Source organism: Oncorhynchus gorbuscha, linkage group LG24, assembly GCF_021184085.1.
Source record: "Oncorhynchus gorbuscha isolate QuinsamMale2020 ecotype Even-year linkage group LG24, OgorEven_v1.0, whole genome shotgun sequence".
Lineage (NCBI taxonomy): Eukaryota > Metazoa > Chordata > Actinopteri > Salmoniformes > Salmonidae > Oncorhynchus > Oncorhynchus gorbuscha.
In genome coordinates, this window is record NC_060196.1 from 16,764,047 (window position 1) to 16,790,418 (window position 26,372).

At 43.3% G+C, this 26,372-nt stretch overlaps 1 protein-coding gene across 1 annotated transcript in view; it reads left to right on the forward strand.

Annotated features, from left to right (window-relative positions):
- The first annotated feature begins 709 nt into the window (after nt 1–709).
- LOC124012776 (catenin alpha-2) overlaps nt 710–26,372 on the forward strand; it is a 711,900-nt gene continuing 686,237 nt past the window's right edge. The window contains exon 1 of the mRNA XM_046326728.1: nt 710–915. The gene's annotated coding sequence lies outside the window, so the exon portion shown is untranslated. The remainder of the gene's footprint in view (nt 916–26,372) is intronic.

Sequence of the window (26,372 nt, forward strand, 5' to 3'; positions counted from 1 at the left end):
TTTGTGCTGTTTGTGCCATTACCAAACTTTGCATCTGCACCGTTCTTCAAGTAAATGTGCTTTTGTAAACATTGTCATGGAAATGGTTCAAATTAGTCCATGTGCATATGGTATGGTTTGTTTAACTTTGCAATCATTGGTTTTGTTTGACAAAAATCTGAGTCTCAATGCCACTGTCACTGTCACTGTTACCATGGAATTACCCATATTTAACACATACCAATTTAACCCAGAACTGGTTAGATATAGACAACATGGCCTGTGTGTTTGTTCTCGATTCCAGTCTTTCTTCTTGTTTATAGCTTGCCCTAGCCGTTTCCATAACACGCATACCGGTGGTACACAGATTACTTTACGCTTTCCTAAATACAATTTTAAAAACACACAGGCATGACCATAATCGTTATCAGTCCATGCTGGCCATGCGCATCATCCCCTTGTCCCACTTCCAGCGACGGAGTCAAAATTTGGCAACGAACGCATAAAAAAACGCTCTGTCAATCTCGTAGCAGGATGCATTCTCAACCGAGATACTGCACATGCGCGGATGAGAGCGAGACCGCTGATTTGACAGCACTTTGAATGTACCAACCAGCTCACTATATTGCAAGGGGCTCACTATTCCACGGAGCTGCGCACAGAGCGCACAATCAGCACCTGTCTTCTCTATGGCTGTGGCTTCAGCGGTGGGAGGGGTCATTATTTGGCAGGGAGCGGCGGTAGAATTTCCTAGATACCGACAGCCGCGCGTGCCGTGCACCCATTCAGATTCAGCACTATTCTGAAGGAAAGCGCACGGATTTAGGCGATTTAGCCGAAGGAACGAGACCGAGAAGGCAGTATCTATTAGGAATAAACAGTGAAACAATACATTATACATCTTTTGTTGAAATACAAGAGCTGTCATCAAACAAGGTAAGCTTTGAAGACAGCCACTAGCCGGTGTTTGCTAGCAACATTGTTGCGCTGTCTCGGTGCTGGGTCAGACGCTACATTGTAGCAAGGCGAGGTTAAAGCATCCTAGTCAATTTCTCTATTTGAATTAATATTCTATTTATAACGCATTCATTTTAAAGAACGTTTAAAACCTCTATGATATGTATGGTTATTTTTACGGGCATTGCTGGATAATTCATGATAGCTAACCATTATCTAGTCGGGTACCATACCATCCAGCAAGCAGTGCTGGAGCCTGTCAGCGCGAGCCTCTTTCGGGCGAGTCTCGAGAGCTGGCTAGTGTAGCATGTTAGCTTGATAGCAGCTAAGCTACATACATTGGCTGTGTTTTATTCTAGGGAATGGGTCTTCTGCCTGAATACAACATCGGTTCGTATAGCCCCAAGTGGCTTTGCGTTGATTGGGACCTACAATTATGGAATTACTCTTTATTCCAGTCATTCCTTTTCCAATCTGAATCGTTCAGTCTGGAACCCCATGTCGGTGCGCGTCCTATATTTCCATCCCCATCATCCGGATAATGCATCCGTTATTCTTTGTCACAGTTGGGCTATACTATTAGGCTACTCGTTGTCTGAATATATCACATAGGGGCAGGCACAACCTCTTAAGGATCCGCCCCTTTTTTTATACATTTCTCATAAAATGACAAATCTAACTGCCTGGAGCTCTGGACCTGAAGCAAGGATATGCATATTCTTGATACCATTTGAAAGGAAACACTTTGACATTTATGACAATGTGAAATGCATGTAGGAGAATATAACACATTAGATCTGGTAAAAGAAAATACAAAGAAAAAAAACATGATTTTTTTGTTGTGTATTTTTCATCTTTGAAATGCAAGAGAAAGGCCATAATGTATTAATCCAGCCCAGGCGTAATTGCGATTTTGGCCACTAGATGGCAGCAGTGTGAACATTTTTAGACTGATCCAATGACTCATTGCATTTCTGTTCAAAATGTTGAATCAAGACTGCCCAAATGTGCCTAATTGGTTTATTAATAACTTTTCAAGTTCATAACTGTGCACTCTCCTCGAACAATAGCATGGTCTTCTTTCACTGTAATAGCTACTGTAAATTGGACATTGCAGTTGGATTAACAAGAAGTTAAGCTTTCTGCCAATATCAGATACTGTATGTTTATGTCCTGGGAAATGTTATTGTTTACTTACAACCTCATGCTAATCGCATTAGCCTACGTTAGCTCACCTGTCCCGCGGGGGACCCAATTTAATCCTCTATTTTTAATACCACAACAGTAGGGCTATTCAACATTTTTCGCGGAATCATTTTGAATTAGTTAACATTACTTGACTGTTTTCAGGTGGGCTATCAGGCAGGTTTAAAATGAGGTGTGGTAGTATAGTGCACAGATGTCCATTTTTTAAACCACATTTTTCATATTTGTTTGTATTTACTGTTGAATTATTGACAGTCGGTTAGGGAATGAAGTTCGTGACTCAGGTAAGCCGCAAATTGCAAGTCTTGTTTTTGCCTTAGCACCTAACATAAAATGGCGTTGAAGCTGTTCAATGAATGCATTCATAGCATGTGATTGCCAAAGCACAGTGCCACCTGCGTACCTATGCCTGGCCTGATTATTTCCTTATTGTCCTACTATTAGCTATTTATTATTTGTCTATTACAGTATTTACCTACCTATTATTTATGTACTATTTACAGTATTTCCCGACCTATTATTTATGTACTATTTACAGTATTTACCTACCTATTATTTATGTAATGTAATGTAAATGTACTATTTACAGTATTTACCGACCTATTATTTATGTACTATTTACAGTATTTACCGACCTATTATTTATGTACTATTTAGAGTATTTACCTACCTATTATTTATGTACTATTTACAGTATTTCCCGACCTATTATTTATGTACTATTTACAGTATTTACCGACCTATTATTGATGTACTATTTACAGTATTTACCTACCTATTATTTATGTACTATTTACAGTATTTACCGACCTATTATTTATGTACTATTTACAGTATGTACCAACCTATTATTTATGTACTATTTAGATTATTTACCAACCTATTATTTATGTACTATTTACAGTATTTACCGACCTATTATTTATGTACTATTTACAGTATTTACCAACCTATTATTTATGTACTATTTACAGTATTTACCGACCTATTATTTATGTACTATTTACCAACCTATTATTTATGTACTATTTACAGTATTTACCGACCTATTATTTATGTACTATTTACAGTATTTACCGACCTATTATTTATGTACTATTTACAGTATTTACCGACCTATTATTTATGTACTATTTACAGTATTTACCGACCTATTATTTACGTACTATTTACAGTATTTACCTACCTTTATTTATGTACTATTTACAGTATTTACCTACCTATTATTTATGTACTATTTACAGTATTTACCTACCTATTATTTTATTTATGTACTACCTATTATTTATGTACTATTTACTGTATTTACCTATTATTTATGTACTATTTACAGTATTTACCTACCTTTATTTATGTACTATTTACAGTATTTGCCTATCTATTATTTATATACTATTTACAGTATTTACCTACCTATTATTTATGTACTATTTACAGTATTTACCTACCTATTATTTATGTACTATTTACAGTATTTACCGACCTATTATTTATGTACTATTTACAGTATTTACCTACCTATTATTTATGTACTATTTACAGTATTTACCTACCTATTATTTATGTACTATTTACAGTATTTACCTACCTATTATTTATGTACTATTTACAGTATTTACCTACCTATTATTTATGTACTATTTACAGTATTTACCTACCTATTATTTATGTACTATTTACAGTATTTACCGACCTATTATTTATGTACTATTTACAGTATTTACCGACCTATTATTTATGTACTATTTACAGTATTTACCGATCTATTATTTATGTACTATTTACAGTATTTACCGACCTATTATTTATGTACTATTTACAGTATTTACCGATCTATTATTTATGTACTATTTACATTATTTACCGACCTATTATTTATGTACTATTTACAGTATTTACCTACCTATTATTTATGTACTATTTACAGTATTTACCGACCTATTATTTATCTATTATATACATCTAAAGAGTAAGGGGCAAAGAAAGCACAACATCTCTTTTTTATATATTCCAAGAGTTCCGTTTAGGGTGGAAATGCCATACAGATGTGGTGCTGTAGTACTTTTCTTTATCTACAGTTAGATGGTAAACACGTTTTGTAACGGTTCTAAAAACACCACGATACTAAAATAGGTCCTTGTAATTTGTTGGTGCACAACCTCATCCCTCCAGGCAAGAAGCAGTGTCTGTCCAACAATAAGCCAGTAGTAGTGAATGGCCGACTGCTCAATAGTTTAAGTAGTAGCGTGTGTAGACTTATGTGTCTGTGCATGTTTATTGAATATGGTCCCATACTGTAATGGCTGGGTTATGATTCGGTGTGTGATTTGTGGATAACACACCCACAGACACACACACAGACACAAACACACATTCTGTCCCTGTAACCGGAGCTGGGCCTGGCATCTCAGAGAGCTCCAGGGGTCACGGAGTGGCCACATTTAGAACTTGAACTTTTGATTGGCGCCCAGGCATTCAGGGAGAACACTCACAGGGAGTATATATGGCTCCCTCTGTGTTTTCTTCACAAGTGTTTTCTTCAGTGACAGTACTTTGTCATTTGTGTGTGTGTGTGTGTGTGTGTGTGTGTGTGCATGTCCAGCACTACTCTAAAGATCACAGGTCATTAGAAATGCAGACTATGCCCATCACTGGTCCTCCATATAGGCCTCTCAGTGCATCTCATGATGTGTGTCCTACATGGCACCCTATTCCCTATTTAGTGGACAACTTTTTTGAAAAGTAGTGGACTATGTAAGGAATAGGGTACCATTTGAGACACAGTCAAAGTGTTTGGGTCAAGTTAAAGGGCTGCTGTCTTACTAGTTCCTTGTTGTGTTGTCCTGGAGCTGTTATAAGCGAGGCCCTAGATACACAATCAATAACAGTTCAATGGGATTGCATTGTGTTGCTGGTCTCCAGGGCGATATTGGTGGGGGCCATATTGGCAGGACACCTTGGAGCCTGTTAGTGGTCGTTAGCTACAGCTGGAAGGCAACATGGTAGCCATGGACGCCCTGTAGCCTGGGACACAAATGCAGGTTGAACTAAGGTTGTGTGATTTAGGCACCAAAACAAACCAAACAGACGGATACAGAGAGGGACTGTATAGAAACACACATATTCGAATAGAAACACACATGTTCCCTTTCGGCTGCTAAACGTGTTCCTTGTGTACCCTAATGAACACAACCCAGGTAGAAGTTTCTCCACTGCCTGCATTCAGTCTGTCACTCCAAAGGAGTAAGGTTTCGAAGTTTTGTAGCTCTGCATTGGGGAATGGCATATCTATGCTAAGGTAGGAAGAACACACACTATAGGATGACTCAGGGCTGGTCATCTTATGTGAAAAAGCTGAAGGCTTGTGGATAACACACACACAGACACACACACACACACACATACTATTTGAACCCGGGTTTGTAGGGCATCTCTATGGATCAATACTTTGACCTGTGCATCATCTTCCGCATACGTTGTAACTCTTGACCACAGTGCGTAATGTTGCTGTGTGTGTACTACACTGTCAAATGTTTTTGCACCGACAACTTTGATTCCTTCGTTTGTTTTCATGGAGGATTGGTCAAATGTTTCCATTGATAGCGACGACAACGTTTTCTCCGTTAATAAGGAGGCATCACATTTGTCTTTGATGGAGAAATGAGGTTGTATGAGACTTGGCTCAGTATTTGTTGTAATATTCAGTATGAGTAGCATGACACTTGACTCAGGCGCTCTGAAAACAGTTGGACATTTTGGGTGATAATGCATTTAAAAGTCACAATAACCTAGAGAATTCCTTTTGTTCAGTTCAGGCTGGCATGTTGTTTGTTTAGCTGTTTAGCCTAGGCTACACGAAGTAGTGACTACACGGGAGACCCCATAGAGATGCCCTACAAACCCGGGTTCAAATAGTATTCGTTGTAGTTCGTTGTATTTCAGCTGCACTTGATAGGGCTTGCCTGGTGCACTGGAACCAATGGAATAGTGCCCAAGGTCCCAAACCCCGCCCGTCTGGCACTCAAGGCAGGCTCGATCAAACACTCAAAGTATTTATAAGAAAACAAATACTATTTGGACCCAGATGGTCTGATGATCCAGTGACATGGTGGAAAGTGTAGTGTCAGCAGCCAGCGGTCAGTGCACTGTTGCTAGAGAGAGTGAGCGCATTGCACTCAGCTGCATTCTCACCAGCTGTCAATCAGCCAAAGACCACACCCACCAGTATACTGCCATCTCCTTGGACTCAGTTGCGTAGTAAACATGTGCAGCTGCCAAGAGATTTTTCACTCTAGTAGCCTACTTAGCAGACACCATGTTTGAATAAAGCACTCAATCATATTCTTCACAGGGCAGTTAAAAAACTAGCATACTACTGTTCAGTACAGTTAAGTTCCCCGTACTTGAAGTAAGAACATTGTAACTATGTAATTAAGGAATGAGCCCCTTTTTGCGTTTTACCCCTTATCGCGTAGTTGGAACAATTCATTTGTTTCGAGCGTCCAGTTGATAAATTGGCCATTGGGAAATCTTCTAAATCACCAAAGCATGGAAAGAGAGAACCGATCTTGTTAAGAGGTGAAATGACCTGTGATGAAGTTGTTATCGGCTCAATTAAAAAATGAACAGGCCCGGGAAGGTAGAGAGTTAGCTAGAAATAGAAAGAAAGAAATATGCCATTTAGCGGGCGCTTTTATCCAAAGCGACTTACAGTCATGTGTGCATACATTCTACATATGGGTGGTCCCGGGAATCGAACCCACTACCCTGGCGTTACAAGCACCATGCTCTACCAACTGAGCTACAGAAGGACCACAATCTTCTAGCTAATGCACTAGAAGATTGAGGAGCACTTGAGGAGCACTTACAAGTTATTTTAGCAAGCAGACACTGAGTCCGAAGAAGACACCTTTGTTCATCATTGTCCAGCAGACAAGGCAAATTTCTCAGGGCAGACATGCTGCAGGGCATTTTTAAAGGCTCTTCTGAGACCTTTTTCCTAAAACAGTTCTTAATAATTCCCCTCTCAGACTTCCAAAGAAGAATAATTGCCCCTATCCTCCAAGTAGAGTTATTGATCTTGACAAGATTGAACTGTTAATGGATTCTCCGCTGTCCGTGGAGGTCCTATCAATTGTGAGTGGGCCCCGACTGACACCAATTAACCACCTCCGTTGACTCACAGACAGTGCAGTCGGGTGGGGTGATGATAGCTGGTTCTCAACCACAATTTAGTTATCCACTTTGATGTTCAGGGTACCTAATCCACTTCAAGTGCACACTTTTGCACCTTGGCACCTTTTCCCCTTCCCTCAAGTGACTACTAGAGCTTCTCTATCACTTTACATCTACAGAATCTGTTCTGAGATGATGGTTGAGGCCCAAATGGCACCCTTTATAGTGCACTACTTTTGACCAGGGCCCGGTAGCAGTAGGGTACTAGTAGTAGTAGTGCGCTATATAGGGCATAGGGTGTCATTTGAGATACCGACAATGACTTGAATACCCAGTCAGACTAACAGGGTGTTCGGCTGCCCTAAGTTTGTAGGGCAGCCGAACACTGTAGGTTATAAAATGGCAATATTTTTGTCAAAACCCACTGGCTGTGTTCTGATATCCAGTATGAACCTAGAATTGGGCGTGCATTTTAGTGGTGCTAGTATATGGACTCCTAATGTGATGTGGCATGGCATGACCGCTCGGTAGGAGAACAGAGCCATAGATGTGACAGGGTCTTATGCTTATAGCGTATCAGCTCCCCTGCATTATGGAAAAGGACTATCAATCACCAGCTTAGCCTCATCTCCCAGCCTATTGAGGTCTGATGTCTGTTAATTATCGTAGAAGGCCTGGTAGTCTACCATGCACCAAAAATTGGCTACATAGGTCACTTTCTTATATACAGGACCTGGCTCTCCATCCTGGATGATCACCGTCTGTGTTTCCTCGTGTTTCTGTTTGTGGTGGAAACAAGAAGTCTTTCCTCTTTGAAGGGGATTGTCTTTGGAGGACGGCAATGGCCTAGAGGTTAGAGAGGCTGACCGGCAGCCGGAAGGTCAAGCCCCGGGCCGGGCAACACAAAAATGAGAATGGAACTGAACTGGCAGATGGAAAACTGCTGGTGTCTGATCCCAATTACCATCTCCTGCCGCTGTTCCCTTAAGAAAGGCACTTAACCCCCCCAGCAATTGCTGCTGCTGACCCTGTGTATCTCAACGTGTGTGTGTGTGTGTCTGGGGGGGGGTTGGAAAGTCAGAAAACACATTTCCAAACACATTTCCACTACTTAATACACTAAAGCAGGGGTGTCAAAGTCAAATGGACGGAGGGCCAAATAAAAAATTTAGCTACAAGCCGAGGGCCGGACTGTTCGAATGTTCATTGAAAAATTTTTAAATGACGCATATAGTCTAGTGAACCTAATTGAACCTACTGAAAACCTAACAAATATATTCCAATATGATCAGATAAATAAAGCAATATTTTCTTATGGCTCTGTCAGTAATCTTTAATTTTCAACAGACACAAAAGACAAATTTCCTTTATATAAAAATCCCCATAACATGAACATTAAATGAAAGAAACCGGTATTCAAGGCACCATCAGTAGCCTATATTTTCTATTTTAGCAAAAGTGGGCTAAATTTACTTCAAAGAAAAAAACAATAATAGCAATTTTCTATCATCCACTCAACTGAAATATTTTAAAAATATAATTGGATTGAAATACAATAAAATAAAGTGCAAAAATCTATTAATCAAAAACAACACTTTGTTTAAGGAGAAGTAACATGCAGTGAAAACAAATATTAAACTTTAACTTTTAAACTTGAACTGAGTAAAAACTCTAAATATGTGATTGCACAGTAATGTTCACTTGTTTGAGGTTGAGGGTGATACTTGGTGGTGTCCCATCTTTTCCACAAGTTCATCAATGTTCGGGGTAAGGCTCTGAGCTGAGGAAATCCTCAGAATTGAGTGGAGGTGTTCAGCAGTAAGTCGACTTCTGTGTGATGTTTTGTTCAAGTTCATCAAAGAAAACAGTTGTTCACACAGGTATGTGCTGCCAAACATAGACAACGTTTGAGCAGCCTGGATGCGCAGCTGGGGCATTGTGTCGGGGAGGAAATGGGCGAACTCCGCAGCACCCACTGCCGCATATTTTGCCCTCAGTGCATCATTGCATTGGAGGTCAATCAACTCCATTTGGAGGTTTGGTGGTGAGCTTTCCACGTCAACAGCAAATGGGTTACCGAGCAGTTCCAACCTGCTTTTTGTGCTTCAAAGTCAGCAAATCGGCGTCGAAAGTCAGCGGCAAGCATACCTATTTTATCAGCCAACTGTGCGCTCGGGAACGCACTGGTAGAGAGCTTCTCTTTCATGGTCTGGCAGCTGGGAAAGTGGCTCAAATTTTCTTTCCGCATCTGCGTCTCCCACAGAGTCAGTTTGGTTTTAAATGCCTTCACTGTACTGTACATATCAGAGATGACACGATCCCGACCCTGCAGCTGCAAGTTCATTGCATTCAGATGACTCGTAATGTCACACAGAAAAGCCATTTCACACAGAAACATTTCGTCTCAGAGTTGTGTTGTGTCTTTCCCTTTGCTGTCCAAGAACAGACAAATCTCCTCACGAAGCTCGAAACATCTTTGAAGCACCTTTCCCTGGCTTAGCCATCGCACCTCTGTGTGATAAGGCAAATCACCATGCTCCGTTTCTAACTCCGTCAGAAATGCCTTGAACTGGCGGTGATTCAAACCTTTGGCTCTGATAAAGTTAACTGTGCGCGTGATGATGCTCATTACATGCTCCATTTTCAAGGCTTTACCGCACAACGCTTCCTGGTGTATGATACAATGATAAGCTGTCAGCTCACCTGTCGCGTTTTCCTCTTGCATCTTTTCCCGTATCTTTGCCACCAGTCCGCTCCTGTGTCCACACATCGCAGGTGCTCCGTCGGTTGTCAAACCCACAAGTTTTTCCCAAGGCAGCTCCATCTCATTTACACATCTTGACACCTCTTCATACAAATCATGCCCCGTAGTTGTGCCATGCATAGGACGTAAAGCCAAAAACTCCTCTGTCACGCTTAGGCTGGAGTCCACTCCGCGGATGAAAATTGACAACTGGGCAATGTCAGAAATGTCGGTGCTCTCATCCACAGCCAAGGAATATGCAATGAAATCTTTTCCCTTTTTCACAAGCTGCTCTTTTAGATTGATGGACAACTGGTCTACTCTCTCGGCAATGGTGTTTCTGCTCAGACTCACATTTAAAAAGAGTTGCCTTTTTTCTGGGCAAACTTCGTCACAAACTTTAATCATGCAGTTTTTGATGAAATCCCCCTCCGTAAATGGCCGGGCTGATTTAGCGATCTCTTCTGCCAAAATAAAACTGGCCTTGACAGCAGCCTGGCCTTGTGATTTGGCTTTTTTGAACAGAGCCTGTCGAGATTTGAGGCCTCGTTTTAATTCCTCTGCCTTTTGTAGCCTTTGTTCCATGTCCATATTCTTGTTTTTGTCCGCGTGTTTCGTTTCATAATGTCGTCTCAGATTATACTCTTTCAGTACCGCCACACTTTCTCCACACAGAAGACACACAGGTTTTCCAGCTACCTCCGTGAACAAATACTCCGACTCCCACCTTGTTTGAAACCCCCGGTTCTCAGTGTCCACCTTCCGTTTTGCCATTTTTGATGGGTATCTGAAAGTTAATTTTACTGTGATGCTGACAACTGCTGTGCCAATAAATATTGAAATGAAGCAGCCTACTGCTCGGTGCGTCACCGTTGCATTGTGGGAAATGTAGTATTGGTGCGTGTAAAAGATCTGCGGGCTGCCGGCTTGCTGCGGTCTGCGGGCCGGTTCTAATAATAAATCAAGATCATCCCAGGGGCCGTAAAAAACCTTCTCGCGGGCCGGATGTGGCCCGCGGGCCTTGACTCTGACATATGTGCACTAAAGATAGGCTGCACATCTCAATTGAGTTGCTACAGTAGGCCAAGAGCCTACAGCCTAGTATACAGAGTGTTGAGCTTAGATCAGGTCCCCCCTGTCTAAATCAAATTTTATTTGTTAATTTTGTCACAATAGAACAGGGGGGGGTGCAAATAGTCTGGGTTGCCATTTAATTGGCTGTTCAGGAGCCTTATGGCTTGGGGTAGGAGCTATTTAGGAGCCTCTTGGACCTAGAATTGGTGCTCCGGTACCGCTTGCCATGCGGTAGCAGAGAGAACAGTCTATGACTAGGCTGGCTGGACCCTTTGACAATTTTTAGGGCCTTCCTCTGACACCGCCTTACATAGAGGTCTCGGATGGCAGGAAGCTTGGCCCCGGTGATGTACTGGGTGTATGCACTACCCTCTGTAGTGCCTTGCTGTCAGAGGCCGAGCAGTTAACATATCAGTCAATGATGTAACCCGTCAGGATGCTCTTGGGGGTGCAGCTGTAAAATCTTTTGAGGATCTGAGGACCTGTATGTTCTTAATGTCCTCGTTCAGCCACGACTCGGTGAAACATAAGATATTACAGTTTTTAATGTCCCGTTGGCAGCATAAACGTGCTTTCAGTTTGCCCCATTTATTTTCCAGCAATTGAACGTTTGCTAGCAGGACGGAAGGCATGGGCAGATTAGCCACTCGTTGCCTGATCCTCACAAGGCACCCTGAGATCTTTTTGCAAAATCTACGTTTACTTCTCCAGCGAATAATGGGGATCTGGGCCTGGGGTCTGTATTATATCACTCCTGTCTGACTCATTGAAGAATACCTCTTCGTCCATTTTGAGGTGAACAATCGCAGGTCTGATGTCCAGAAGCTCTTTTCGATCATAAGAGACGGTAGCAGCAACATTATGTACAAAACAAGTTACGAACAACGCAACCAACCATGCAAAAAAAAATCATAATTAAGTGTCCATGTAACCTTATCCATCGTGATCTAAAAGGTTAAATGTATCCTGAATCAGCACTCCTATTTAGAGACGCTTGATACATACGGCCACAGACTTTCAAATCAAGTGACTTTTAAACAGGACTTCTAGCACTGTGCTTACTGTGTGATGTAACTATTATAAGCCATACGATGATCATTATGTTCTTTTCTGTAAAAGGGTGAGGTTTCACCCTCCGTTAACATACTTGGTGTTGTAGAGAGAGGAAGATGAAGAGAGAAGTTGTTGTCATTCAAAGTTATTTTTGCTCCCCTGCCATGGTGATGCCTCCATCTAATTCCCCCCCTATTCCCTACACGGTGCACTACGTTTGACCAGTGCACTATATAGGGAATAGTGTGCCATTTGGGATATATCCCACGGTCACTACCAATCCTTCTTAGGAACAGAGTGGCCCAGTACTGACCTGTGTGATGTTTGGGAGAAGTTGAAGCTCAGAATGAAATAGAACACAATTATGTTGCATCTCTATGATCTGAAGGTCCACCAGGGGCTAATTAGTTTCAACTTATACAGTACCGACTCTTTCTTAATACAAGTCCTCTCTTCCATGTATCCATGGAATACCAGATTTGAACTGACACGTCCGTCTCTCGCTCTCTCTCTTTCCAGTGCCCGTCTGTCATTCACCCACTCCGGGAATACAAATGGATATTCCACATAGCCTGGTTCCTCTCTAGGTTTCTTCCTAGGTTTTGGCCTTTCTAGGGAGTTTTTCCTAGCCACCGTGCTTCTACACCTGCATTGCTTGCTGTTTTGGGGTTTTAGGCTGGGTTTCTGTATAGCACTTTGAGATATCAGCTGATGTACGAAGGGCTATATAAATACATTTGATTTGATTTGATATTCTGACCTTTAAAAACAGACTCGTTGGCTAGATCTAGGCCTAGAGAGTAACCAGGGTCTTTCTATGATTCACAGAAGGCTAAGTAGAGCTGGGTCAGGGTCACTTTTTCTTTCTGACGTCTCACAAATAGCATTCACAGTACAATCGTTCAGCATAAGTCTGAATCTCATTCCTTTCATAATGTGCTAGCTACTTTTCACCAGAGCCCACAGAGCTATGTAGGAAATGGGGTTCCGTTTGGGGACACTCACTTTCTCGCTATGCTAATCCCTGTGATGCTCAGTCACTTCTCTGAGCAACTCCACTCTTTCTCTCTCTCTCTCTCTCGCTCCATCTCATTTCAATTAAATGTGCTATATTGGCATCCCTCCCTCCCTCCCTCCCTCCCTCCCTCCCTCCCTCCCTCCCTCCCTCCCTCCCTCCCTCCCTCCCTCCCTCCCTCCCTCCCTCCCTCCCTCCCTCCCTCCCTCCCTCCCTCCCTCCCTCCCTCCCTCACCCTGCCTCTATCCCTCTCTACCTCTCTGTCTCTCTCTATCTATCTATCTGCTGTTCTCTTTATCCGCCCCGTACCTGGGACGCCTTGTTGTTCTTTTGATTCCATCTGAGGCAAATCTCCCTGTAGGGCTCAGATGTAGTGTTGCCCCCCCCCATTGTCCATCCTGCCTGCTGCAGCGTCACGGTCTCTAGACACACACAGACGCAATGACTGCCACACACCCACACACAATTCCAGACTCTCACTGTGGCAGATACACACAGACGCGCTATAGATCAGGGTCCAGTGTGGCCCCTCAGTACTGGCTCAGCTCTCAGCTCGTCCCCCGCAGTGAGCGGGCCCTAGTGCCCTAGTGCATTAACTTCTCTATTGTTTACGACAGGATATATATATGCAATCTTTTTGTGTTGATATATCCCGTATTCTCTACTGACTGCACAGACACACCAAGGCCGGCAATATGCTCACTTTAGAGCTGTACTGTGTCTGTCAATCAATCACTCACTCATGCCCTGTTTTCCATGTACAGGTGACTGTGCTGGATCATGTGTCTTGCAGTATGACATTGTCTCAGCATTAAGGGTTAGCCTAATAAAGAGAAACGCTATAAGAGAGAGGAAAGAGAGCACAGAAAGAGAAGAGAGAGACTGTGGGTGTCTCCCGGGTGAGACGACATGCTAGGATTCTTTCGGTCTCCTAGTTCTCACTTCTTTTCTCTCCAGCTAGAATGAACCCTGAGGGGAATCACCCAGCAAAGACACACTCTGTCTGTCTGTCTGTCTGTCTGTCTGTCTGTCTGTCTGTCTGTCTGTCTGTCTGTCTGTCTGTCTGTCTGTCTGTCTGTCTGTCTGTCTGTCTGTCTGTCTGTCTGTCTGTCTGTCTGTCTGTCTGTCTGTCTGTCTGTCTGTCTGTCTGTCTGTCTGTCTGTCTGTCTGTCTGTCTGTCTGTCTGTCTGTCTGTCTGTCTGTCTGTCTGTCTGTCTGTCTGTCTGTCTGTCTGTCTGTCTGTCTGTCTGTCTGTCTGTCTGTCTGTCTGTGCGCTTGAGACCGAGCGGGGATATGGTGGGCTCACTAGCTATAGCATCATGACCTAGAGCCTATTGGGCTTCCCATAGCAGACACGCTAACCCGGCAGTTTTACTTTAACTGATGTCTTGAGATGTTGCTTCAATATATCAACATAATTTTCCACCTTCATGATGCCATCTATTTTGTGAATTGCACCAGTCCCCCACAACATGATGCTGCCACCCCTGTGCTTCATGGTTGGGATGTTGTTCTTCGGCTTGCAAACCTCCCCTTTTGTCTCCAAACATAACAATGGCTATTATGGCCAAACAGTTCTATTTTTGATTCCTCAGACATTTCTCCAAAAAGTATGGTCTTTGTCCCCATGTGCAGTTGCAAACCATAGTCTGGCTTTTTTTATTACAGTTTTGGAGCAGTTGCTTCTTCCTTGCTGAGCGTCCTTTCAAGTTACGTCGATATGGGACTCATTTTACTGTGGATATAGATACTTTTGTACCTGTTTCCTCCAGCATCTTCACAAGGCCCTTTGCTGTTGTTCTGGGATTGATTTGCACTTTTCACACCAAAGTATGTTCATCTCTAAGAGACAGAATGCATCTCCTTCCTGAGCGGTATGATGGCTGCGTGGTCCCATGGTGTTTATACTTGCGTACTATTGTTTGTACAGATGAACCTTCAGGCATTTGGAAATTGCTCCCAAGGATGAACCTTTCTGAGTTCTTGGCTGATTTCTTTTGATTTCCCCATGATGTTAAGCAAAGAGGCACTGAGTTTGAAGGTAGGCCTTGAAATACATCCACAGGTACACCGCCAATTGACTCAAATTATGTCAAAAAGGATGTCAGAAGCTTCTAAAGGCAGGACAACATTCTGGAATTTTTCAAGCTGTTTAAAGGCACAGTCAACTTAGTGTATGTGAACTTCTGACCCACTGGAATCGTGATACAGTGAATTATAAGTGAAATAATCTGTCTGTAAACAATTGTTTGACAAATGACTTGTGTCATGCACGAAGTAGATGTCCTAACCGACTTGCCAAAACTATAGTTTGTTCACAAGAAATTTGTGGAGTGGTTGAAAAAACAAGGTTTTAATGACTCCAACCTGAGTGTATGTAAAACTTCCGACTTCCATTACACTCAAAAGTTACTTCAACTTCAATCAATGAATGCTAGCGATGGCTATCTATGCTAGCTACTCTACCAGTTTGTCTGAAGCGTTAACATGCTATTAGCACACCCTGCACCAAAAAAATGTATATTTTTAAGGGATATGCAGTAGTTTGATAACCACATCACCAAAGCTTGTTGTATGAGACAATCAGTCATTGTATTTAATTCAGAGAATGAACAAGATTTTACAAGGCAATTTGAAAGGGCGGCAATTTGCTTGTGATTTTTACATCCTTACCCCCCCCCCCCCAGTACGACCCACGTGACTGCAGTGAACCTCACTCCGTTTAGGGACTATGGAGCTGAAGCATGGGCACTGCGTGTTTGTTTAGTCCGGTTGCTAGGCACACAATGCAACAGTGAGTGGGCTGCCTACAGCTGCATGCTGAATAAGTTATCGTCCTTTCATTTTGCTATGATCTTGATTTAAAATATTTCCAACCCGCATTATAATTGTTCTGAATTGCGAACCGACCCACGGGTTGAGGGAAAGTTTTCATACCACCCGCCAGCTGATTGAGTACCCGTGGTACCCGACCAAATGAAGGACTCTTAAACACACACACCAAAAAGGCAAAGGCTACTGGACGTAGTGGGAACAGCAATTTAATGGATTCCTATCTGTAAAAAGCTTTTATTCTGTGTATATAGCTTCTTATGACACAATTATACCAACAATTTGGCTGTGATGCTGTTGAAGTGACAATACATTTGTCACACCCTGACTGAATGACAGCACATTTGTCACACCCTGACTGAATGACAGCACATTTGCTTGTCAGACCAAATCATTCTGTTCCCAAAACCCAGAAATCCGAAATCTTGTCCAAAATCCAATCCTTAGAACACAGCTTGCCATATGTAATTTCATGCTCTTGGTTTAGAATTGAAAAACCCAACAGTAATTCTATTTTTCTCTCGTCTGGTTAATACGATTTAACCACTAAATGTTCTCCATTAACTTGGATAAGTGACGGCCGTGCTCATTTGGCCTGATTTCTACGTAGGCTTTCCAGAAGACAGGGAAATCTAAGTATAAACAGTATCTCAAATACATTTATAACCTTTGTAATTTTTTGTTTGCAATTGGAAAGCTTAATATCGGGACTACCTCAGATTGCCCTTTTAATTCCTGCGAGCCCAGCCAACAGGATGTCAGTACAGCTCTAATGGAGCCTTTTTATGCTCCCTTCCTTCCTTTCTTAAAAAATATTCATCATGAATCATCTGCGTCTGCCTCTGCCGCTGAGACGAAGGGCCATGCGAGGAGAGACAGCAGGTGCTCTTTACTGATTTCCCCTCGTGTGAGAAATACAACAACGTCTTTTCAAAGGGGCAGATGGCTGGCTGGTTTCAAGCTCTGTGAGAATTACCCCCTATATTGTTAGAAGGGGGATGGTTCAGTTTGAGTGTGTGCTAGTGTGTGTGCTCGTGTGTGTGCCAGTGTGTGTGCTAGTGTGTGTGCTAGTGTGTGTGCTAGTGTGTGTGCTAGTGTGTGTGCTAGTGTGGGTGCCAGTGAGTGTGCTAGTGTGTGTGCTAGTGTGTGTGCTAGTGTGTGTGCCAGTGTGTGTGCTAGTGTGTGTGCTAGTGTGTGTGCTAGTGTGTGTCCCAGTGTGTGTGCCAGTGTGTGTGCCAGTGTGTGTGCTAGTGTGTGTGTGCTAGTGTGTGTGCTAGTGTGTGTGCCAGTGTGTGTGCTAGTGTGTGTGCCAGTGTGTGTGCTAGTGTGTGTGCCAGTGTGTGTGCTAGTGTGTGTGCTAGTGTGTGCTAGTGTGTGTGCTAGTGTGTGTGCCAGTGTGTGTGCCAGTGTGTGTGCTAGTGTGTGTGCTAGTGTGTGTGCTAGTGTGTGTGCTAGTGTGTGTGCTAGGTATGCCTTGTTGTGTTTACTTCAAAGAGACTGAGGGGCTCTGAGGGTCTGGTGCTGCCTTTGTTGTGTTTCAAAGTGAATCATTACAATAGGTGAGAACATGTATTAGTGTGTACTGGAAAGTAGTCAGTGAGCTGCAGGAGACAACTGAGTTGACTCTTGCGTAGTCACATAAGAGTCAATTAGACTTAGTTGACTCTCACATAGTCACATAAGAGTCAATTAGACTTAGTTGACTCTCACAGTCACATATGAGTCAATTAGGGTGTGCGTCCTCTATGGAGAAGACAAAAGCCTGAGATGTGACCAGTGTATTTCTAGTACTGATTTAAAACATGTATTGGATGTTCAGAGGGAATTCAGTGTGGGTCTGTGTATATGAGCTTGTCTTTGAAATAAATCAACAAGCTATAAAACTCCTCAAGCATCTCCACCATCCAATTCTCCTACCTGGACTCAACATCATATTTTCAGTTAAGTTTATTGTGCGTCTCCTATGGCACCCTATTCTCTATATAATTCCCTGGTCAAAAGTAGTGCACTACTGTATGTAGGGAATAGGGAGCCATTTGGAAAGCAGCCTATTTTCAATTACTAAGTAATCCAGTCGAGAGACAATTTTGCGTTGCCCGGATAGAATTGCTTGTCACCAGACATCTGTTTTTGTTATTGGTTCAAACTTGATCAATTTGTTGGGGGGAAAAGGGAATTACGAATACGGAAAGCAATTTGAATCTCCCATTGTCGTGCGTTGGTCCTTCTATTCTGTAATGAGTGACGCTGTAAAAGGGAAATCTTTATGGCATAATATCTGTTATAGGAAAGCAATAAAGGGAGGGATTTCTCTTTAATGGTTCTTCAAAAGGAGAGGCCTGACAGATTGTTACATTACTTCATGAGTGTGTCCTAAAATGGCCCACTATTCCCTTTTTAGGGCACTACCTCTGGTCAACAATAGGGCACTGTGTAGATTATTTGGGGCGGACCCTACACCTCTCACTGTGCACCTGCACAGTCAGCCGTACGTTAAAGATGAAGAGGTCATGCATTAAATGAAGTACAACTTGTAAAAGGCAAAATGACTACTTCATAAGCCCTTTGTTAGGCCACATAGCTGATTTCAGCCTTCATAAGCCCTTTGTTAGGCCACATAGCTGATTTCAGCCTTCATAAGCCCTTTGTTAGGCTACATAGCTGATTTCAGCCTTCATAAACCCTTTGTTAGGCTACATAGCTGATTTCAGCCTTCATAAGCCCTTTGTTAGGCCACATAGCTGATTTCAGCCTTCATAAGCCCTTTGTTAGGCTACATAGCTGATTTCAGCCTTCATAAACCCTTTGTTAGGGTACATAGCTGATTTCTGCCTTCGTAAACCCTTTGTTAGGCTACATAACTGATTTCAGCCCTCATAAACCCTTTGTTAGGCTACATAGCTGATTTCAGCCTTCATAAACCCTTTGTTAGGCTACATAGCTGATTTCAGCCTTCATAAGCCCTTTCTAAGGCTTTATATAGATGCTTACTTCAGAAATGATTCATAAGGAATGTCAAGCTAGTGGTTAGCTCCGAGGGACCCCCAAAACAGCTTATGTTCGCCATATGCCTGATCTGCAACAGTGGAAGGAGCATCCTGCTCCAGGCTACACTGTACGGTAGCTAACACAAGTGTCACACTGTATGGTGGCACAACTTTGATTAAGCCTGTCACTTTGGTCTTTGAAGTTTGAAGTCTGTCTTAGCAGCCAGCAGCTAGCTGAGGAGGTGAGTGGGTGGGGTTGTGTTGAGTTGAGAGAAACGCCTGTGAAAGATGTTACCATCTGATAGGCTAGTCATTGACTCGTGCAGCAGGACACAGGCAGGAAATTGACACGTTGTAATTTCGACTAATTCGAGGCGTGTTTCGCTGAAATTGCACTTAGAGCATGTCCAGGAGAAGCTCGGGCGGATGTCATCGGAGCCAACAAATTTCATTATGATCTCGAGAGCTATTAGTTTCATACCTGCTGGTTTTCTCCTCTCTCTCTCTCTCTCTCTCTCTCTCTAGCTACACAATCTGTTTTTCTTCGTCTAGGGCTCTCATGTGGGCTACAAGCTTGAGGTTGTTGCTTTGCAACCTCGCGCTCAAATCAGCAGTCTTTTACTTTGAACTCGCAAGGTATGTGCGAGTTTATGTGTACACATGTGTATGAGAGAGAGAGAGAGAGAGAGAGAGAGAGAGAGAGAGAGAGAGAGAGAGAGAGAGAGAGAGAGAGAGAGAGAGAGAGAGAGAGAGAGAGAGAGAGAGAGAGAGAGAGAGAGAGAGAGAGAGAGAGAGAGAGAGAGAGAGAGAGAGAGAGAGAGAGAGAGAGTGTCACGCCTTGGTCAATATGTTTTGTGTTTTCGTTATATATTTTGGTCAGGCCAGGGTGTGACATGGGTTATGTGTTGTGTTTGTATTGGGGTTTGTAGTTTTTGGGATCACGGCTGATTAGGGGTGTTGTATAGGCTTGGCTGCCTGAGGCGATTCTCAATCAGAGTCAGGTGATTCTCGTTGTCTCTGATTGTGAACCGTATTTAGGGAGCCTGAGTTTCACTGTGTATTTCGTGGGTGATTGTTCCTGTCTCTGTGTAGTGTTCACCAGATAGGCTGTAATAGTTTCACGTTCCGTTTTGTTGTTTTTGTATTTTGTATCAGTTATTTCATGTACCGCGATTACTTCATTAAAGTCATGAGTAACCAACACGCTGCATTTCGGTCCGACTCTCTTCCTTCAACAGATGAACGCCGTGAGAGAGAGAGAGAGAGAGAGAGAGAGAGAGAGAGAGAGAGAGAGAGAGAGAGAGAGAGAGAGAGAGAGAGAGAGAGAGAGAGAGAGACAGAGAGACAGAGAGACAGAGAGAGAGAGAGAGAGAGAGAGAGAGAGAGAGAGAGAGACAGAGAGACAGAGAGAGACAGCGAGAGAGAGAGAGTGAGAGAGAGAGACAGAGAGAGACAGAGAGAGAGAGAGAGAGAGACAGAGAGAGAGAGAGAGAGAGAGAGAGAGAGAGAGAGAGAGAGAGAGAGAGAGAGAGAGAGAGAGAGAGAGAGAGAGAGAGAGAGAGAGAGAGAGAGAGAGAGAGAGAGAGAGAGAGAGAGAGAGAGAGAGAGAGAGAGAGAGAGAGAGAGAGAGAGAGAGAGAGAGAGAGAGAGAGAGAGAGAGACAGAGAGAGACAGAGAGAGAGAGTGCTTTAAAGAGAGGAAGGGAGAGAAAGAGAAAGGGCACATCTGTGTATGCGTGTGCGAGTGTGTGTACGTGTGTGTATGTTTGTGTGTGGTTATGTATGTATACATGCGTGTGTATGCCGGGGAATCTGTTAGACTGCCCCCGAGGCTTCACACATGTTCCCGATCCTACTTTGATCGGCCTTCTCTGGCCGTGCGACGCACACACTCCTGCTCATGTGAATCTGGGCCACTGCAGAGGTGGCATATTAGCTCCAGTAATGAGAAGGGATGGGGACATTTTTAGGCTGCCTCCTCTCTGAATGTTACAGAATCCTTAATGCACATTTAATCCATGTAAGCACAACTTCAGTGTTTCAAAAGTTTCCTCGATATCTGACATTTGCCTCAGCCCTCTCTGCAAATACTCTTGTATATTTACCAAACTCTGAGTGTACACATTTTGAATTATTGAACAGCCTCACTGTAAGTCACCATAACTTATAAGCTGATTTTTTTATTCGTGTAGCCTACTTCTAACTCGCTGAAAGTTGAAACTCACTGGAAGTGTGAACTGAACCTGTTATGGCTGTGGCCAGTCACTCTGCCATTAGTAGGCCTATATTATAGCTCTAGTGAACAGTGGACGGCGTGACTGACGCTGGGAGTCAGAACCCGGGTCTTATTTGCGTCAGACGAGTTTCGTAGCATGCTAATCAAAAGTGTAGGCTTTGGTTTGGCACAATGAGGAAGCATATCTGGCCCTGGGAAGTTAAGAGCTATCAGAGTGCCAATAAACCCCAATATGAGTCCGCAATGAGGTTTCTGTGGCGACGGGAGGCAGGTGTTAACATTAGCCCAGCGTTGGCTAGAGAGAGGGGGAAATTACTTCCTGTTATCTAACTGTATTGGAGCTGTCTCCCTAAGCCACTCAATGCTCCGTGGGACGCCAAGCCCAGCACTCATCACTCAGGACCCAGATGTTTGTGGAATGAAGCCTGTACACGCCGCTCACAGCCTAGCTACCCATTCCGAACTGAACCATTCATGTACACGCCGCTCACAGCCTAGCTACTCATTCTGAACTGAACTATTCATGTACACGCCGCTCACAGCCTAGCTACCCATTCTGAACTGAACCATTCATGTACACGCCGCTCACAGCCTAGCTACTCATTCTGAACTGAACCATTCATGTACACGCCGCTCACAGCCTAGCTACCCATTCTGAACTGAACCATTCAGGTACACGCCACTCACAGCCTAGCTACCCATTCTGAACTGAACCATTCATGTACACGTCGCTCACAGCCTAGCTACTCATTCTGAACTGAACCATTCATGTACACGCCGCTCACAGCCTAGCTACCCATTCTGAACTGAACCATTCAGGTACACGCCGCTCACAGCCTAGCTACTCATTCTGAACTGAACCATTCATGTACACGCCGCTCACAGCCTAGCTACTCATTCTGAACTGAACCATTCATGTACACGCCGCTCACAGCCTAGCTACCCATTCTGAACTGAACCATTCATGTACACGCCGCTCACAGCCTAGCTACCCATTCTGAACTGAACCATTCATGTACACGCCGCTCACAGCCTAGCTACTCATTCTGAACTGAACCATTCATGTACACGCCGCTCACAGCCTAGCTACCCATTCTGAACTGAACCATTCATGTACACGCCGCTCACAGTCTAGCTACTCATTCTGAACTGAACCATTCATGTACACGCCGCTCACAACCTAGCTACCCATTCTGAACTGAACCATTCATATACACTCCACTCACAGCCTAGCTACCCATTCTGAACTGAACCATTCATGTACACGCCACTCACAGCCTAGCTACCCATTCTGAACTGAACCATTCATGTACACTCTGCTTACAACCTAGCTACCCATTCTGAACTGAACCATTCATATACACGCCACTCACAGCCTAGCTACCCATTCTGAACTGAAACATTCATGTACACGCCACTCACAGCCTAGCTACCCATTCTGAACTGAACCATTCATATACACGCCACTCACAGCCTAGCTACCCATTCTGAACTGAACCATTCATGTACACGCCACTCACAGCCTAGCTACCCATTCTGAACTGAACCCTTCATGTACACGCCACTCACAGCCTAGCTACCCATTCTGAACTGAACCATTCATGTACACGCCACTCACAGCCTAGCTACCCATTCTGAACTGAACCATTCAGGTACACGCCACTCACAGCCTAGCTACCCATTCTGAACAGAACCATTCATGTACACGACGCTCACAGCCTAGCTACCCATTCTGAACTGAACCATTCATGTACACGCCACTCACAGTCTAGCTACCCATTCTGAACTGAACCATTCATATACACGCCACTCACGGCCTAGCTACCCATTCTGAACTGAACCATTCATATACACGCCACTCACAGCCTAGCTACCCATTCTGAACTGAACCATTCATATACACGCCGCTCACAGCCTAGCTACCCAGGAAAGTGTGGTTTGAATGAATGCTTACGAGCCAGCTGCTGCCTACCACTACTCAGTCAGACTGCTCTGTCAAATATGAAATCATAGACTTAATTATAATATAATAAACACACAGAAACACGAGCCTTAGGTTATTAATATGGTCAAATACGGAAACTATCATTTTGAAAACAAAATGTTTATTCTTTCAGTGAAATACGGAACTGTTCCGTATTTTATCTAACGGGTGGCATCCATCAGTCTAAATATTGCTGTGACATTACACAACCTTCAATGTTATGTCATAATTATGTAATATTCTGGCAAATTAATTACAGTCTTTGTTAGGAAGAAATGGTCCTCACACAGTTCACAACGAGCTAGGTGACCCAAACTGCTTCATATACCCTGACTCTGCTTACACAGAACGCAAGAGAAGTGACGCAGTTTCAGGCACCACATTGATTATATGCAACGCAGGACAAGCTAGTTAAACTAGTAATATCATCAACCATGTGTAGTGATTATGTTAAGATTTATTGTTTTTATAAAATGAGGTTAATGCTAGCTAGCAACTGACCATGGCTCCTTTCTGCCTGCACTCGCGTAACAGGTGGCCAGCCTGCTCCGCAGTCTCCTCGTGGATTGCAATATAATCAGCACAAATTGGCGTCCAAAAATGCTGATTACTGATTGTTATGAAAACTTGAAACCCACCCTAATTAACCGGCCATTCCGATTAATCGGTCAAGGAGAGGACTCCTTTACGAAAACTGGACCGCAACGATTGGTTGGCTAGTTTCCTAATTCATACAGCAGCAGGAAACAGAGTAGTAGTGGAGTTAATCTCAACAGCAGCAGCAACAGAGTAGTAGTGGAGTTAATCTCAACAGCAGCAGCAACAGAGTAGTAGTGGAGTTAATCTCAACAGCAGCAGCAACAGAGTAGTAGTGGAGTTAATCTCAACAGCAGCAGGAAACAGAGTAGTAGTGGAGTTAATCTCAACAGCAGCAGCAACAGAGTAGTAGTGGAGTTAATCTCAACAGCAGCAGGAAACAGAGTAGTAGTGGAGTTAATCTCAACAGCAGCAGCAACAGAGTAGTAGTGGAGTTAATCTCAACAGCAGCAGGAAACAGAGTAGTAGTGGAGTTAATCTCAACAGCAGCAGCAACAGAGTAGTAGTGGAGTTAATCTCAACAGCAGCAGGAAACAGAGTAGTAGTGGAGTTAATCTCAACAGCAGCAGCAACAGAGTAGTAGTGGAGTTAATCTCAACAGCAGCAGCAACAGAGTAGTAGTGGAGTTAATCTCAACAGCAGCAGGAAACAGAGTAGTAGTGGAGTTAATCTCAACAGCAGCAGCAACAGAATAGTAGTGGAGTTCATCTCAACAGCAGCAGGAAACAGAGTAGTAGTGGAGTTAATCTCAACAGCAGCAGGAAACAGAGTAGTAGTGGAGTTAATCTCAACAGCAGCAGCAACAGAGTAGTAGTGGAGTTAATCTCAACAGCAGCAGGAAACAGAGTAGTAGTGGAGTTAATCTCAACAGCAGCAGCAACAGAGTAGTAGTGGAGTTAATCTCAACAGCAGAAGGAAACTGAGTATTAATGGAGTTAATCTCACCAGCAGCAGGAAACCGAGTATTAATGGAGTTAATCTCAAAAGCAGCAGCAACAGAGTAGTAGTGGAGTTAATCTCAACAGCAGCAGGAAACAGAGTAGTAGTGGAGTTAATCTCAACAGCAGCAGCAACAGAGTAGTAGTGGAGTTAATCTCAACAGCAGCAGCAACAGAGTAGTAGTGGAGTTAATCTCAACAGCAGCAGCAACAGAGTAGTAGTGGAGTTAATCTCAACAGCAGCAGGAAACAGAGTAGTAGTGGAGTTAATCTCAACAGCAGCAGCAACAGAGTAGTAGTGGAGTTAATCTCACCAGCAGCAGGAAACAGAGTAGTAGTGGAGTTAATCTCAACAGCAGCAGCAACAGAGTAGTAGTGGAGTTAATCTCAACAGCAGCAGCAAACAGAGTAGTAGTGGAGTTAATCTCAACAGCAGCAGGAAACAGAGTAGTAGTGGAGTTAATCTCAACAGCAGCAGCAACAGAGTAGTAGTGGAGTTAATCTCAACAGCAGCAGCAACAGAGGAGTAGTGGAGTTAATCTCAACAGCAGCAGCAACCGAGTAGTAGTGGAGTTAATCTCAACAGCAGCAGCAACAGAGGAGTAGTGGAGTTCATCTCAATAGCAGCAGGAAACAGAGTAGTAGTAGTAGTAGTAGTACCCTAGTAAAGTTCAACCCTGTATATCAACATGGCCCTGACAGAACAGAACAGCATGTACTGCCATGATGGCTCCCAATCAGTGTCTGTTTAGTCCAGACCCTTGTGGAACCGCATGGACCCAATGGTTTAGTGGGTTAAACCATGTCGCTGACAACACCAGTGTTGTGGGCTTGATTCCTGCATGGACCACATATACAAAGTGTTTGACTGTGGCACTGGCAACAGTAGGGCCACATTCAGTAAGCAAACATGGAACAAATGTCAGATTTAACAGCCATTTCCTGCTGCTACTAAGATTAACTCAACTACTACTGACAATATTCCCTCCACTGCTACTGCCATGATACTTTCCACTGCTACTGACATTATTCCCTTCCACTGCTACTGACATGATTCCCTCCACTTCTACTGACATGATTTCCTCCATTACTACTGACATGATTCCCTCTACTACTACTGACATGATTCCCTCCACTACTACTGACATGATTCCCTCCATTACTACTGACATGATTATCTCCATTACTACTGACATGATTCCCTCCACTACTACTGACATGATTCCCTCCACTACTACTGACATGATTCCCTCCACTACTACTGACATGATTCCCTCCACTACTACTGACATGATTCCTCCACAACTACTGATATCCTACATGTCAGAAAGGTGTGTTATCTAAACTTGTACCCTTGCTTTACGAACCCCATGGTTGTGGGTTTGTTTCCAGGATGAACCACATATAGCTTACTAAAAGTATGAAATGTTGACACCTCTGTACAGTAAATCACTTTTAATGAAATTGTCTGCTAAACAACCATGGGGAAGCCAGGTTATTTCACTCACTGAGGGAAAATACAGGATAGGCAATGGAGACGTGATTATGGAAATGAGCTACTTGTGTGTCCTGCAGTGAAGAGTCCTCTGGATGAATG